Source organism: Rattus norvegicus, chromosome 19 (genome assembly GCF_021556685.1).
Source record: "Rattus norvegicus strain SHRSP/BbbUtx chromosome 19, alternate assembly SHRSP_T2T, whole genome shotgun sequence".
Lineage (NCBI taxonomy): Eukaryota > Metazoa > Chordata > Mammalia > Rodentia > Muridae > Rattus > Rattus norvegicus.
This window is the reverse complement of record NC_141552.1, coordinates 2,097,628-2,114,612: the sequence shown is the minus strand read 5'-3', so window position 1 is coordinate 2,114,612 and position 16,985 is coordinate 2,097,628. Positions and strand designations below refer to the sequence as shown.

Below are 16,985 nucleotides of genomic sequence, written 5' to 3'. Positions count from 1 at the left end.
ACTTCCCAACTTGCTAGCCTTTAATTGAAATGGATAGATCTGACGGAGCACCCTTGGTCTTGGCCACACTGTCTGGCAGAGCCTGAAAACTGACACCCTGACTTTGGAGGGCACAGAGCCAGAGGTTTCCATAGGTCAATTCTCCTTCCCCATCCTGTCCGGTTAAGACGATGGGATCAATGGGAAAATAGCCAAGTTGCCACTCTGCTGCCTTCCACTCATCCTCACAGCTGAGCAATGGAGCTCGTGTTACTCTAAGAGCAGTGAATAAAAGTAGAAGGAAGTGCTCACTGAATGGTAACCTCAAGTCAAGTGGAAACAGTGCCCTTCCTGAAAACAAGGCTGCCCCCCATCCCCCATGATGAATAGCAGACTGCTCCACCTAAGCTGGAAAGATAATGTTGGAGAAATGATTCTGAATCAGTTTGCCTGTCTGTTCCCATATTTCCCACAACGGTGTTGAATAGCTTCTTTTGGATAATGCCCCATAGCCCAAGCAAGTGTGTGTAATAGATTTTTTTTAAATACAGAGGATGAGTGGACCATTGCTTCCATGTTAAGATAGGTGGTGTTTAGAACAAAGGATCTTATTGAACAAGCGTCTTGTGCCTGAATAAAGAACTTGGTCATCTCCTTCACTGATATTTAGCCAAAGGCTGCCGGTTGTGTGTGCTTCCCTGGCATGCTGCTTTACAACTGTCAACTTGCTATGGTATAATAAGACTAGCTTATATCACTGTTGAAATTAACACAATTGATATGCTTGTGTGGTGAGCAAAGAAAGGAAATTCTACCATTACTAAAATAAGATTTAGATGTGGACTAGGTCATGCCAGCCAGGAAAAAAAAATTGGTAGGCTGCCTGCAGACTCTTCTCTCTGAGTTTTTGCTCTAGACCCAATTCCCCAGTCTCATTCCCTAGGCTACAGAACACCCATGGCTGCCTTTTCAGTGTCTCTGCTCCCATCTTCCATCTCCCATGGATCCCTCAGATCTTCTAATCATCCTCTCCCCAATTGTTGCTTTGTCTCATGTCTCAATTCCAGTAAGCACCCCATGTGAGCCCAAGGACTGCTTCTCCCAGGACAACTAGGCTGACAGCAGACCCATACCTCTTCAGCTGCTTCTGAGATGTAAGACCCTCACTCTCATCCCCTGCTCTGTGGTAAGAAACCTGCTGTGCTTTTTCTTACCTCTCTGATGCAAACCCCAATGGATCACAAAGACCTTCTCCTCTAACCTTCCTTTCTCCAATTCATCCCAATATCTTAGCCTCCAATAACAGCCAGTATTCTGTGTGAATATATCAGCAAAAAATGTAGGAAAATGTGCAACAGGCAGCCATTATGCTCTGAAAATCTAGAGAAGAAGGTAACAAAACATCTTGCCAAAAAGATAAATCCAGAACCAAGCACCTGAATAGTTTTCATCCCATACCCAGATGCTAAGACACTAGTATAAAACATAATAATAGTCTCCATTAAAGCCCAGCTACTCTACCACAGCAAGTCCTGAATATTCTAACATATCTGAAGCACAAAGTAAAAGACCTTTCTACTAGTGATGATAATAAATTATTTTAATTATTATAAACAAAGAGAATGTACAAAGAATCAATAAAACAAAGAGTTTTTTTTTTTTTTTTTAGGAAATCAACAAGATAGGTAAACTACTATCTAAATTAAAAGGAGGAGAGAAAATATCCAAACTAACAAAATCAGAAATGAAAACCTGTACTCTGAACAAATTGGAAAAATAAAGATAAAATTTTTTAAATGTAATTTTTCTCATCAGGGAGTGTTTACCAAGATTAAATAAAAATCAGATAAACACTTAAATAGACCTGTAACTCCCTTGAAATAGTAGTTATCAAAATACCAGAGGGGTTGGGGATTTAGCTCAGTGGTAGAGCACTTGCCTAGCAAGCGCAAGGCCCTGGGTTCGGTCCTCAGCGCTGAAGAAAAAAAAGAGATAAAATAACAGAACCCCTCAAAAAGCACAGCAACAGATAGCTTTAGCACTGAATACGACCAGATTTTTCAAAAAGAATTTATGCCAATACTCTTCAAATTATTCATGAAATAGAAACAGAAGTAACAGTACCCAATTCAATTTATAAAACCACACCCTGATTTCCAAACTGCATAAAGACTCAATAAATAAGGGGAATTACTGAGAACTTTTACTTTGAACATAAATACAAAAATAATATAATACACCCTGAAATAAAAAAAAAGTCATGTACTGTGGTTATATAGGCTTCATCCAAGTCTGATGCAGGGATGGCTGAATATACATAAATGTATATCGGTAAATGTTGGTAAATGTATTCAACCATATAATGAAACTGAAAGACAGAAAGAAAAAAGAAACAAAGAAATTAAGAAAGAAAGAAATTATGAAAGAAAGATATTAAGAAACTAACAAACTAAATGATCATCTACTTAGATGCAGAAAAGACCTTTAACAAAACCAAGCACTCCTTCATAATAAAAACCCTATAGAGATTAGGGATACCGGAATGTTACTAAATATAATGAATGCAATTTAGAGTGAACATATATTCAACATCAAATTAAATAAAGAGAAACTCAAAACAATTCCACTAAAATCCAGAACAAGACAAGGTTGTTGACTTTCCCCATATCTATTCAATATAGTCCTTGAAGTTTTAGCTAGAACAATGAAACAACTGAAGGAGGTCACAGGGATACAAATTAGGAAGAAGTCAAACATATTAATGTTAGTATACATAAATGGCCCTAAAACTTCCACTGGGGCACTAATATAGATGATAAACATTTTCTGTAAAGAGGGTGGATACACAATAACTACTTTAGGAAATAAATCACCATCCCTAATATACAAATAACAAAAGAACTGAGACACAAGTCAGGAAAATAGCACATTTTACAAGTCTCAAATTATCTAAAATATCTTGTGGTAACTATAAGCAAGTTAAATACTGAAACTTTCAAGTGTTTGAGGAAAAAAATAGAAGATATCAGAAGATGGAAAGATCTTGGATGCTCATGAATCAGTAAGGCTTACATAGAAAAAATGGCCATACTACCAAAAGCAATGTATAGATTCCATATGATCCCCATCAAAAGTTGAACACAATTCTTTCCAGACATTGAAAAGAAAATTCTCAACTTCACATGGAAACACAAAAATCCTAGGATATCTAAAAACAACACTAAATAATAAAAGAACTACTTGAAGTGTCAATATTCCTAATTTGAAGTCATGCTACAGAGCTATAGAAATAAAATATCAAATGAAATTGGCATAAAAACATACTTATTGAGTAATGGAACTTAATTAATGATCCAGATGTAAATCTGCATATCTATGGACAAATGATTTTTTTTATAAATAAGCCCAGGAATACAGGCTGAAAAAATGAAAAGACTGAATCTTCATCACTTGGTGCTGGGCAAATTGGGTATCTGCATGTAGAATACAAATAGATCCATATTTGTCAACCTTCATAAAACACAAGTCCAGTTGAATCAAAGGTGTCAACACAATCAGATACACTGAAACTAATAGAAGAGAATTAGGGAATAGCCTGGAACTCATTGACATAGGAAATGACTTTCTGACCAGAACACTGATAGCATAGGCACAAAGATCAACAATTAGTAAATGGGACCTCATGGAACAGGCAAAGAGCATCATTTCAGAAAAACCAGTAGCCTACAAAATGGGAAAAGATTTTTTTCAACTCTACATCTGATAGAGGTCTAATATATGAAATATATAATAAAGACCTTAAACTAGATATCATAAAAAATACAATTGAAAATGGGGTGCAGATCTAAACAGAATTCTCAATACAGGAATCTCAAAGGACTAAAATACACACCAAAATGCGAATGCCTCACTCTTTCTTTAAAGGGGGAACAAGAATACCCTTGGGAGGAAATAGGGAGGCAAAGTTTAGAACAGAGGCAGAAGGAACACCCATTCAGAGCCTGCCCCACATGTGGCCCATACATATACAGCCACCAAACTAGGTAAGATGGATGAAGCAAAGAAGTGCAGGCTGACAGGAACCGGATGTAGATCTCTCCTGAGAGACACAGCCAGAATATGGCAAATACATAGGCGAATGCCAGCAGAAAACCACTGAACTGAGAACGGGACACCCATTGAAGGAATCAGAGAAAGGACTGAAAGAGCTTGAAGGGGCTCATATGAACAACAATGCCAACCAACCAGAGCTTCCAGGGACTAAGCCACTACCTAAAGACTATACATGGACTGACCCTGGACTCTGACCCCATAGGTAGCAATGAATAGCCTAGTAAGAGCACCAGTGGAAGGGGAAGCCCTTGGTCGTACCAAGACTGAACCCCCAGTGAATGTGATTGTTGGGGGGAGGGCGGTAATGGGGGGAGGATGGGGAGGGGAAGCCCATATAGAAGGGGAGGTGGGAGGGTTGGGAGATGTTGGCCTGGAAACCGGAAAAGGGAATAACAATCGAAACGTAAATAAGAAATACCCAATTTAATAAAGATGAAAAAAAAAGAAATGTTTAACAGATTTAGATATCAAGGAAATGCAAATCAAAACTACTTCAAGATTCTATCTTACACCAGTCAGAATGTTCAGGATCACTTCCTTGACAGTTCATGCTGCCAAGGAGTTGGAGCAAGAGGAACACTCCTCTCATGCTGGGGCGAGTGCAGCCACTATAGATATTAATATTGTTGTTCCTCCAAAAGTTAGGAATTCATGTACCTCCAGGCCTAGCTTTATCACTCTTAAGCATTCCACCCAAAGGACCCTGGATCCTACCACATGGACACTTGCTTAACCATGTTCACAGGGTTTTTATTCATACTAGCCAGGAACAGGAAACAATCTAGATGCCATTTAACAAACAAATGGATAAAGAAAATATGGTACATTTACAAAATTGACTATTAATCAGTGGTTAAAAAGGTGACATCATGAAATCTGTAGACAAATCAATGCAGCTGGAAAGGCATAATCATCCTATAATCATACTGAATGAGGTAAGCCAGTCCCAGAAAGACTTATATGGTATTAATTCACTTATATGTAGATGGTAGCTGTCAAGTAAATAATAAGCAAGCTACAATCTGTAAAACCAGAGAGGTCATGGTAAAGGGGACATTTTCAGTGAGGACACATGGATCTCCCTTTAAGGGGGAAATAGATTTTGCTGGTGGACTGGGAATGGGTGGGGTGGGACAAAGGGGATCAGATGGGGAAGAAATAGGATAAAATGATAGTTGCAGAGATAAGGCTGGAAATAGGGGACCTCTGAGGGATGGTGTTAAAACCTAATGCAGTGGAAATTTCCTGGAATCTATGAAGCTGATGCTAATGAGGACTCCATCATAATGGACGATACAGACACTCAACTGCTCATCTCTGGTACTCAGACGAGGCTTTCAGTGGCAAGACTGGGTCACATTCAATTGAATTGTTGGAGGGTGTTCTATGGACATCCCCCAAAACCCAGGCTGTTTCTATGATAAAGGGTTACACTCTGCAGACTAACAGCAGGGCCCCATTGCTGAGGACAATACCCATAGAATTCACTGACTATGAAGAAATAAAGCTGAAGGGAGCCTTCACCTCTACATTTTGGTCTCCTGGGTATGGAAGGGTATTTGGCAGACCAATAAAAGAGAAAAATAAGGCAACAACCACAGAACCTTTGACCTATAATCTGTGACTATGCTAGGGCAGTGGTGGCACAGCAGTTGTGGGAGTGGCCTGCAAATCTCTAGTTTGATTTAAAGCCCTCTCTATGAGAAAGAACCCATACCCTATACTGCTTCGGTAACTAGGAACCAGAGACCAGATAGCCCAGAGACCTAAGGTAAAAACAAAATAAAACAAAGCCAACCCCACCCCCAAAAAAACACTATTGGGCTACTATATATGTGTGTATATGTTATGACTCATAATGATACTCTTTTGTACTCATAGTTCAGTGCCTTATCCAGTCACTGTCAGAGAGACTTCCTCTGGGAACAGATTGGAACATATGCAGAGATTCCTGGCCAGATATTACGTGAAAAGAGAGTCTAAATGGGATGTCTATACCAAATCCCTACCTTCAAAGCCCAGGGATCCTGCAGAAAAGGAGGCAGAAAGAGTGTAAGAACCATAGGGGATGGAGGATACCAGGGGGAAAAGGCCCTTTGAATCAAATATGCAAGACACATGCAAGCTCACAGAGACTGAAGCACAAAAAACCAGACTTACATGGGTCTATACCAGGACCTCTGTGAATTAAAGACATTAGCTTTTCACCTGATTGTGAGAATGCGTGTGTCCTTGACTCTTTTATCACTCTTGGGACTCTTCATGTCCAACCTTGATATGATAGGATTTTGTTTTGTTTTGTATTTGTTTTATTTTAGCTTCATCTTCTTTACACTTTATTTTATCATGCTTTCCCATTGTCTCTGAGAAGTCTGTTTTTTCTAATGAGAGACAGAAACAAGCAGATCTGGTGATCTGGAGGAGAGAGAAGAGGAGGTAGGGAGTCACTAGAAGAAGTAGAGAGAGTGGAAACTATGATCAGGATACATTGCATGAGAAAAGAACCTATTTTAGTTAAAAAAATATCTAGACGTGACTTTAGATGTTCATGTATACATAGGAATAGTTACATTGTGAAGAATATCACAGACTTTCCAAACATATACATACTTGCATACATGTGTAAATATTATGTACTAGAACGATTATAGTTCTAGTTATAGATTATAGTTCTAGAAGTTATAATACTTTTAACAGAACAACTAGTATGCAATCTTGAAATTGTTCATATTAAGACTTTCTGATGGTATGGAAAATTGTTTGTACTATGATATTAACTGGGATTTGGGAGATGGTTCACAGGGCAAGGGTACTTGTACCAAATCTGATTGAGTTCGATCCCTGAAATTCACATAGGAGTAGAAGAGAACCACTTGTATTCCTTGTTGTCTATAAGCATGCCATGACTCCTTGTGACACACACACACAAACACATACACTTTCTCTCTCTCTCTCTCTTGCACACGCACTCTCGCACACCAACATGTGCACACACAAACAATAAATGGAAAAAATAAATATCTTGCTAATCACTGAATCAACATATAGAACCATCTGTTTATGAACATGAAACACAGAATTTACCCCTTTGTACTTTTACATAAACAAGAACATGGATAAGCACCACATGAAATGAGCTGAGCTCTAAGAGGTTACCAGTTGTTTCCAGGCTGAATAAGTGGCTGTACTGTTTTAATCGTATTTTCAAATATTTTAAATGGCTATGCACTGAATTTCAAAGTGAATAAAAACGAAAATGACTAAGGTGCTAAAATTTGTCAGAAGGAAAAGAAAAAAAAACCACTAGTCTAAAGGAAAAGCATGGTTTGAGGTTCCTTACTTGTCAAAAATCACTAACCTTTTCCCACTGGAACCTCAGGAGTTTGTCACAATTATCCCAGCACCCAGAGAGAGGGAACCCACAGCCCCTGGAGGGTGAAATAAGTTGCCAGGGTGAGAATGTGCCTTGGTAATGAGGCCAGTTCTGGACTCTCCCTGTGAACACTGACAACTGCTGTGAGCAGTTTGGGCTCTTGGGCTTCTGCTTCTCCACCAGCTGTTTTATGTTTTGTGACCTGTGCTTCCTCTGCAATTGTAAATATCTGCTCCCCTCTCCAGGAGAGGCTTTTATTGGAAGCATTAAGCTCCCCACTGATATAGCTTACTTCATGACATTTTCCAAAGTCACAAGGAATACGGCATGACATTTTACAGGGTTGTGGTTTTGCAAACATTTCCACAAAACAGGCCACTTTCTTATTAAAGTAGACTAATTTTATTGGGACAGCTTGTGGTTCAGAAGATTTCTTTCTGAATCTCAACCAGGTCTTCCCCGATCTGATTCCTCAGTTTAGCCTTGGTGTAGCCGGTGATAAGCCTCAAAGTGGTCATTCTAGTTCAGCAGCTAATTTCTTTTAACTTTCTATTACATTTTAGAAAACATATTTACTTGTTCCCAGAGACATTCCCATTAATAAATAAGGGAGTAAGAGCATAAAGTCTAGAAAATCCTTTTAAGCAGCAGGAGTTGTTCAAAATCTAGATTTACTAACAATAACTATAAACTGATAATTATTGAAACTATGAATCTATAGCAATGGCTCTTTCTGATGTTGCAACACTTTAAGACAGATCTGCCGGTTGTGGTGACCCCCCCAACCATACAGTTATTTCACTGCTACTTCATAATTGTAATTTTGCTACAGTTATGAATAGTTATCTAAATATCTGATATGAAAGATGGCCCTAGACAACCCCTGTGAAAGTGTGATTTGACTTGTAGGGTCTCAACCTACAAGTTGAGAAGTGTTGTTCTATTTGGCAAAGTATCAATGTATATTGTTTTTACTATTAATGCTGTCATATCACACATCTGATCACAAATATATGTGATCAGATAAAGTGAGAAACTATGAGAGGAAGCAAGGAGACAAATTTATCTATCATAGACTTATGAGAAATTCTTATCACAACGTTAGTGATATCCCATGAATGCCACATGGCAGAACATTACATTGTCCACCCAGTAGAGTTGAATTTGATCCTCATGTGAGCAATGCATACCACCAAGCACTCTCTGAAAAGCCAGCATTGCCTCTTGATTGTAAAAGAAAATATGCATCCATCCCTCTCCCATCACAGAGTCCATTCACATTCTAAAGAACCACTCCTTGGGAATCTATATAAATGATAAGAAATGGTGATATTGCTTTAATCTTTTCCCATCGTATGAGACACTTTCCTTGCTTTGCTTCTCTCCTTAGCATTTGCCATTACCCTGCACCCTATGTATTCAATTTGCTTACTGACTGCCTCACCCTTATAACATTTAACCTACATGAAGACATTTATGTCTACTCTGTTCTGGGTTAACAGGCACATGAATTTACTAAATCCCTCATGTATACATGTGGTTGGGTCTTGACCATATTAAGAAATTCAAAGAATGTCACAATTCTTAGTTTATTTTTAAACAAACCATGTTGTCTTTAAGGCATTTGGTGTTATTAGTTCTCTTCAGAATAGCCTTTGAGAAATGTTATACTTACCAGCCTTTCAGTCAAAGGTGGTTCTATTTAACAGGAAGAAAAGACCCAGAAGAATGAACTAGCTGAGTGTTGGGTACTCAGCTGATGTTCTCTGCATTTGAGCTTTTAGTTCCTCCTCACCTGTCCAGTCCAGTGAGGGGAGAATGCTCACCATGTGCCAGGGCACTGGTGTGCGAAGATTGCCCACCACATGGTAAGATATTTGGTGAAAGTGTGGAGAATACCTGCCCTATACCAGTGTGCTGAATATTTCATGAGACATCAGCCCATTGCAGCAGCAATCTGATCAGAGGCACCTGAATGGGATCTTCCCAAACATGAAGATGTAACATCTCCAAATGGGAGGCAGACTTTTCATCGGTTTGCATTTTAATGGAAAAGACAAGTTGACTGTCACTTCCACAGCATCTTGTCATCTTACACAAACTTCACATTCTTTCCCTAAAGTATAGACTGTGTATGCATAGTAAAGCCTTGGTTCAGATGCACCAGACGGTTTTCCCTTTACTGAGTGTACATCAAGCATATAGTCAAATAGTACTATGGAGCTAGGTTCTAAGTGCAATGTTAGACCCAAAGGAAACAGAATAGATGTGGCATCTCCTATGCAAAGTTCAAATTATCAGAGGAGGCAGAGAACAATTAAACACATGAAATAAACACAAAGTGCGCTTTGATGCTATAAAGAGAAAAAGACAAGAAGATCCTCGGGGACACAATTTCACATGGGCCTTTGAGCAGTTGTGCTCTTCAAAGAGAGGTTGCCCAGGGTACCATGCTCTGAAGTGAAAGAGAAACTCCAGGCATACTACTCCCGCCCCCTTGGCCTTTTAGAAACAAATACTGAGATTGATGCCAGGGTTGAATGATTTCCTTTTTTCCCCATTGAATAATGCGGAGGCATTGAAGAACTCTTCAGAAAGACTTAGTCTCACTACCAAACATATTTTATGCTGAACCGGACCTCAGATTAGATGGAAAGCGCCGCCTTGGAGGTGAATGCCAAGTGCTTTATGCATGTAATGGCAGTGCTTTTCATTATCCATTATTTATCAGCTTGGGGAGGTAAGAGGAGAGAGCAAGACCCTTTAGTTTAATGTGAGGCCTTTCTATTTCAGCTCTCTAAGCACAAGCATGCCAAAGGAAGCTGTTGGGCTGCTGTCGGTGAGCATACACATCATGGGCCCATCCACTCCCAGCCTGCCATGGGCAAGATTCCAGAAGTGCAACCACATGAAAATTCCATCAGCCTCTTTGGGGAGTTGCAATTGGTGGAGAATTTCATTACAAATGCACGAGAATGGAGTGGGTCAGAGGTTGCAACACATGTATTTTTCCCCTCTCAATTATACAGTTATTTTCTGTCTTGATAAAACAGAATTTCTCAATCTCAGCGGCATATTGGTATCACCTGAGGAGTTAAGACATTAACTGATACCTGGGACAAACCCTTAAAGAGTTGAATTCACAATTCTGGGGAGAGAACTGGGGCTTTTCAGAGCCATGCAGATGACTCTCATGTGCAGACAGCACCCACTGTGATTATAATTGTGGGGAAAAAAAAACAGATGTGGGTATATAGCTCAGATGTTTTAGGACTGTTTGAATCCTTCCTGTCTTGCCAGTCTTTATGAAAAAAGATTTCAGCCAACTCTACTTAATCTGGTTGCATAATGCCATCTTCCCATGGTACATACAATGGTCCATTTTGATAGTCCTCAAATTGCAGGAATCACAAGGATTCAAGTCGTTTATATCCCAGGTGTTTACATTCTTATCTGTTTTAAGAGAGAAAACGAGTAAGGTAATTGCCAATGGAGGTAAAGCAGCCAAGCACTGCCTGCATGCCTTCAGAAGGCAGTGTAGAAAGAAGAGATGGGTGTCCTGGGGTGGGGGAATGGAACAAGTAAAAGAATGTTACTAAGAGAAGAAATCATAGATATAGTAGCTCACAGGTTCCGACCAGAATCATCTTATTCAACTACTTTCCAATACATATGTGATGCTGAAAAACTTCTTTTATGATGAAAGCATATTTTTCTGAAAGGTAAAACAACAACAACAAAAAAATAGCCATAAGACCTCCTATATGCTACTAAATAGGGTTCCTTCTGAATAGGATAAAACCCTACTGAAGGTTTTTTCTGTCCCATCCCAAGTAAACTTCCTCAGCTTTGAATGTGTCATATAAAAGTGTATAAGTGTATAACTAAGGACAAACTTTTGGAAAATTGGGAAGCAAAGGTCAGACTCAAGGATCTGTCCCAGTTTGCGAGATGTCTAGGCCTTCAGAAAGAGAGAAGCAAGTCAGCAAATATTAATCACCTGTAATGGACCAGGCACTTTGTTGAAAGATATATCTTCCCATCCCAAATTCATAGATCAGGAAATTTGAGCTTTGAGACATCAAGTGATTGGCTCATAGTCCCCAGCCAGTAAAAGAAGCTGGGATTCAAATTGAGTCCTCCATCTTCCTAGGTCGTTTCTGTTATCCATGCTAAGCCCTATGGGAACTTCTGAATTTAGACTTTCATCAGTGTGAGAGACTACTTCTTAGCCCCAAAGGAATCCACTTTTATTGGGTCTCCGAGATTTCCTCCATCTGTCTTCCAGAATGATAGGCTCAGCTAATAGCTCCAATTAGAAAGCTCCTCTGGCTCCCACCCTGGATGCATTAGAGTGTGGTGGTTGGGGGAGGAACATTGGTCCAAAATATTCTAGAATTTAATATGCTCACCACTAGTGAAATCTGTAGAAACTCTCCAACACTTCTGAGCACTGGTTCTACCATCTATAAGGGGTGATAACGACTGTACCTATTATGTAAGGCTTTTGTGGGTATTGAGATTGTTCTATTATACACATAGCATAGAACATAGTAAATGTCCAATATATGTTTTTATTATCATTATTACACTCTCTGAGGACTCTGTCCACATTTCCCTTTATCTTAGGAGGCTCACAAACCCAGCTTCTGCTTCTCTGAACTTCCTTTGGTTCTAGGATTCAGCAATTCAGCCTCATCTGAACGCATTACCAATTATTGTTTCAACTCCTGCCTTCCTCCATGTTGATTTAATCTCCTTATATCCACAACTATCATTGACATGGAGGAAATGAAAGTTCTTATTTCAAAAGAGGAAATGAAGGCATTGACTCCTCCTATTTGGAAAACAAGTAAAAAATTCCCTAATTCTATATAGTGTTAACTGGGCCTGAAAGAAATGATAGAAAACCAACAGCCAGACCAAGACACCTCTGGGAAAAATCATTCAGTTCTCATGGATGTGTAAAAAGGAAGGATTCTAGAGAGCTTCATGAAATGCCTTTTTTTTTCTTTTCTCCATCTTTATTAAATTGGTTATTTCTTATTTACATTTCAATTGTTATTCCCTTTCCCGGTTTCCAGGCAAACATCCCCCTAGCCCCTCCCCCTCCCCTTCTATATGGGTGTTCCCCTCCCCATCCTCCTCCCCTTACCGACCTCCCCCCAACAATCCAGTTCACTGGACGTCCAGCCTTGTACCAAGGGCTTCCCCTTCCACTGGTACCCTTACTAGAAATGCCTTTTTTTTAATTTGATCCATTCCACCCACTCCACCACCTCCACTACTGCTGTTGTACAGGTTCTGTTGTCCATAACCCTGAGGTGGGTTATAGGAGCTTTCCACCATATGCTGTCCACCATAGCCAGACTGTTGACCATAGCCTCCACTCTGGGGCTACTCATAGCTGCTGCTCTGAGAACTGCCACCATAACTTCCTGAGGTGCTGCTAGGAGCTGGTTATTGGCCATAGCCAGGGTAGGAGGACTGCTGTCCATAAGAGGACTGGGAACTTTTGCTGCTGCCAAGGCCACCTGTGGAACCATATCCCTGGAGAGCTGTCTGAGTTCCACAGGTGTTTTGGGTCTGTCCATAAGAAGAACCATAGCTAATCTGGCCGTATTCTGAAGTGTCAGCTGATTGGCTGACCACTATAACTCCACTGGCCATAGAGCTGGTTGCTCTGTTGGTAGTAGCCCTGCCCAGCTTGGGTAGGATAGGCCCTGTAGGTTTGAGTTGTTGCTTGTGGGAATAGTTGTTTGAAGCCATGTCTGTACACCAAGCAACAGGATTCCAGATGACTGCGAAGGGATGCCACAAGGACTGAGCCTCTATCTACTTCTCTTGTTTGTGTTGATCCATTCTTTTGCTGGAGCTAGTAAAGTAGGATTAGGGACTCCTATTTTGATGCCCGCTGTCTTTTACTGATAATTCGAATAGACTGATAGCTCGTAGACCAGGTTATAGAGGCAAATGAATAGCCCTCAAAATGGCTTCCTTAAGGCCAACACCTAAACACATTTCTTTACTTGAAAACCCTGGGCTTACAAAGAACAGATACCACAATGTTAAATTCTGGTTAGGATACCAAACAGCCTAATTAAGGTCATTAAGTATATACTCTCTGAATTACAGTGTCTGCGTAGCAGAAATGTGTACTATTTCTTTTTTCTTTTCTTCTTCTTTTCTTTCTCTCTCTCTCTCTCTCTCTCTCTCTCTCTCTCTCTCTTTGGCTTTTTTTTAAATTGGATATTTTTTATTTACATTTCAAATGTTAGTCTCTTTCTTGGTTTCCCCGCCATAAACCCCCTATCCCATTCCTCTCCCCTTCTTCTGTGAGGGTGTTCCCCCTCCCCACACCCCCTTCCTGCCACCCCTGACATTCTCTGGCACTGAGGAGGGGTCCAGCCTTGGCAGGACCAAGGGCTTCTCCTCCCATTGGTGCTCAACAAGGCCATCCTCTGCTACATGTGCAGCTGGAGCCCTGGTCCTGTCCATGTGTATATAGTCTTTGGGTAGTGGTTTACTCCCTGGGAGCTCTGGTTGGTTGGTATTGTTGTTCTTATGGGGTTGCAATCTCCTTCAGTTCCTTCAATGCTTTCTCTAATCCCTCCAACAGGGACCCCATTATCAGTTCAATGGTTTGCTGCTAGCATTCTTCTTTGTATTTGACATGTTCTGGCTGAGCCTCTCAGGACAGGCTCCTTCTCCATTTCTAAAACACATCCCTATTCATGATTTCATACCAGAAACAGCAGTACTAAAAGAAAGATTTCCTCCCTTTCATAAACGTCATCTAGTTATTCTCATTTAATTTGATTTATAAAATTATAATAAAAATCCATGTATAGGGGTCCATTGTAAGAACTGAATGGAGGCACTCCTAAAATATTGTCATTGTTTGATAACATGTCCAGTGGAATCTCAGCCCTGAAAACCCACAATTTATAGAAGTTTCCCATTCTAATAGTAGAAACATTCAGATTTGAACTCAAGTCAGAATCCTACTTACCTTGTTCAGGGGCCAAAGCCCCCATTAAGAATTCTCAAAACCGGGGCTGGGGATTTAGCTCAGTGGTAGAGCGCTTACCTAGGAAGCCCAAGGCCCTGGGTTCGGTCCCCAGCTCCGAAAAAAAGAACCAAAAAAAAAAAAAAAAAGAATTCTCAAAACCAATTTTCACATTCTTCCAAAAAGTCATCAGGGGCAGGACAGAAAAGATGCTGTCTAACAGAATTCCAGGAAAGAAAATTGTCTCACAAGTCAACAGTCTAGGTTGTATGATTCCATTTGTTTCTGATTGTGTGATCATGAATGATTTGATATCATTTGAACCCCAATTTTCAAATATATAGTGGGTCAGAGAAATATGTCTATTGCAGATTTTCATACAAGGATTAAGCATTATTTAATTATATTAATGTATATAAAGTTACGCTTAGTACTTCCAATAAGAAGAACAATGTTCTGTCTGACTGAAAAGTTAGGAGAAATGATAAGAATTGTAGAATGTAGTAGAAGTGCAACTGTACATGTTTATCTATGATCTATCTATGAACAGAGAAGAGAGTTGATCAGAAGTCATACAGCTCAGTAACGCCAAGTCTAAGTTTCATCTGTTATGCAGATTAAGCCCCAGACTCAGCTAATTATCAACAGAATGCATCTGTAGCTGAATTAGACTGAAAGGCAAGTTTGGTAGGATTCTGACTTTGAGGGCAAACACTGGCTCAGAGGTGAGGATTATATTCTGAAGTTCACTGTCACAGCAAGGTAAAGCTGTCTCCTTACTTACATTGAAATTTGAAGGCTATGGATGCACCCCACTGTCTGAAGTACCAGCCCAGCATGTTTTCAATCAATGTGTATATTATAATTTAGCTATGAAGTGTCACCTGAGTGACTCATATGTTGAAGTCTTCTTTCCTAGTATGCAGATTCAGTATTATAAGGTTATTACTAATAAAGCTACATATAATTACATTGCACTACTAGGATATAGTGGGAGGAAAGGCATTGTTAAAGGACACAGATCAATATAAGCTTGTCTTTGGAAGGTAACTAGGCTTCAACTCCACCCCATCTCTTTGCTTCCTGTAAATGAGGTGAACTTAGCTCTCATGCATGCACACATTCTCTTATGCTCAAAAGTTCTGGCTCATCACGTCCTTACAAGAATCAAACCTTCCCTTAAGTTATTAGCTCAAGTATTCTGTCAATGCAAAATCTAACTCAGCATATTTTTATATAAACATGGTATAAACATGTTGTTGGCAAAAGTCCTAAAGCAGGCTTGACCTGGTGTCAAACACATCTTAAGTCCCATCACTTTTTTTTCAGATGTTAAAGCTTTGTAAAGGTAATTCATAGCCCCTTAACTCTTAGATTTCTATAATAAGATTAGCAACAATACATTTATTATGATGAATATTGAAAGTTAGTAGATACACCAAATATTTGATGATTGGTGAATATTAGCAATTACAATAATATTTTTCTTAAAATTAGTTTTGTGCCTAATATTTCAAATATAAGTATACTTAATACACTATAATTAAGAGCATCAGGAACACAGTGCTTGATATCTTTCATTTTTGGCAAATAGTAAGGCTTCAAAGGGTCCATCATTCACCACACTGAGTTAGACTTAGCAGGAAGCATAAGGGCTACAGTAATAGAACTATGGAGGCAGACAGCATCCTCAAGGCATTTGAAAAGAGAGTAAAGGATGTCAGAGAAAATTCAATGAGGGCTTCCGAGAGGTATAAGGTTTAAGCTTTTAGTATCAAGTAATTATAACAACTTCTAGGATGAGAGCCAAACTAATCATTTTAGTAATCATATCTAAAAGAAGGCATTTAACAGAAATGAGGATATAAAAATTGCTTTCTCAGAACTAAAACATACTTTTTTACCTGTCTGCAGTGTACAACATGCTGCAAACTCAGCTGGAGTTCAGAAAAGTCCTCCAGAAATTTCAAAGTTCAAGGTCCCTCTGGGTTCCTGAGAGCAGACTAGAGGAGTCTTTCCACTCATGGTCTCTGGGGTCAAGCATCTTTAATTGAACACTTTCTCACCCACAGAGATAAGACTCAGCCCTCTCTGTTCAGTTGTGGTTAAAAGTCATCAAGCTAGTTTATCATAGCTTTCACAGCCCCCTGCATATACAATATCTCATTTATTCCTCTTGTGAAACAAGAATGACAACTATCTGGCATAGAGAATGTGAGATTTGAATACTGGAACAAACTAAGACAGATCCCAATTTTGTGTTTCAGTTTCTACACCAGGACCATAGGCACTGGGTATAGGAGGAGATTTAACAGATCTGGTTTCCTCTTACAAAAAGCTCAAAATCCACTGAGGGCAAAGGAGTCATAAATAAGTAAGCAAACACATAAATATATAATTATAAATTGGCAAAGTGCTAAACCAATAATAAGCAGATTGGTGTGATGGAAATTAAAGATAGACTCAATCTATTCTGTTAGGTTCTCTTGGCATGAGGGGTCATATTAAAAC

The 16,985-nt window shown here is 39.5% G+C and overlaps 1 pseudogene; it reads right to left on the bottom strand.

Moving 5' to 3' along the window:
• The window catches only part of LOC147998774 (uncharacterized), a 129,941-nt pseudogene extending 116,707 nt beyond the window's left edge, over positions 1 to 13,234 (bottom strand).
• Between the last annotated feature and the right edge of the window lie 3,751 nt (positions 13,235 to 16,985).